Source organism: Dipodomys merriami, unplaced genomic scaffold, assembly GCF_024711535.1.
Source record: "Dipodomys merriami isolate MVZ:Mamm:240054 unplaced genomic scaffold, mDipMer1.0.p SCAF_295, whole genome shotgun sequence".
Taxonomy (NCBI): Eukaryota; Metazoa; Chordata; class Mammalia; order Rodentia; family Heteromyidae; genus Dipodomys; species Dipodomys merriami.
The window spans coordinates 302,153-302,844 of record NW_027204437.1 but is presented as its reverse complement, the minus strand read 5'-3'; positions in this window follow the sequence as shown (position 1 = coordinate 302,844).

Sequence of the window (692 nt, the reverse complement as noted above, 5' to 3'; positions counted from 1 at the left end):
ACAGGCCCAGAGTTCAAGCCCCACGACTGACAAGAAGTGGACTTCCCACCACAAGAAGTGGACTGAATAATACCCATTGTCCTAGGGAGCATGGCAAAGAAGTCAGGCCGAGCTTCCTGTCAGCTCTCTCTCTTTTTTGTTTTTATTATGAAGGTGATATTCCAAGGGGTGGGTCACAATTACATAAGTAATAAGTAGTTTTTTACAGTGTTACCACTTCCTCATTTTTTCCTGCTTCCTCCAACACTGATATCCCATTTCCCCAAAGTTGTAAAGTTCATTTCTAACATAGTGTTTAGTGTATATCACTATTGCTTTGGTTAATCTTTGTCCGAACATTTCTGTGATTTCCCTTCCCTTACCCAAATCAGATAAACTTGTATATATGACAAAGGGTACAGCATTAAAAAAAACAGTGAGCACAGGGAATAAACCAAAATGGAAACAGTAAATAGAAATACATAAAAGCAGTTCACTATACAATCATCTTTTATCCATTTCTTGGAGCTCATTTCAATAAGCAACATTTTCTATGGTGACATGCATATAGCTATAGAGCGGTTCTGATCTTTTATAAGAATATCCTAGACATATTCTAGTTTTTTTAAATGAGTGAAAACATGTAGCCTATGATTCTTTAGGTGTGGCTTGTTTGACGTATTATGTTTTCCAAGTCTTTCCATTTCCTTACA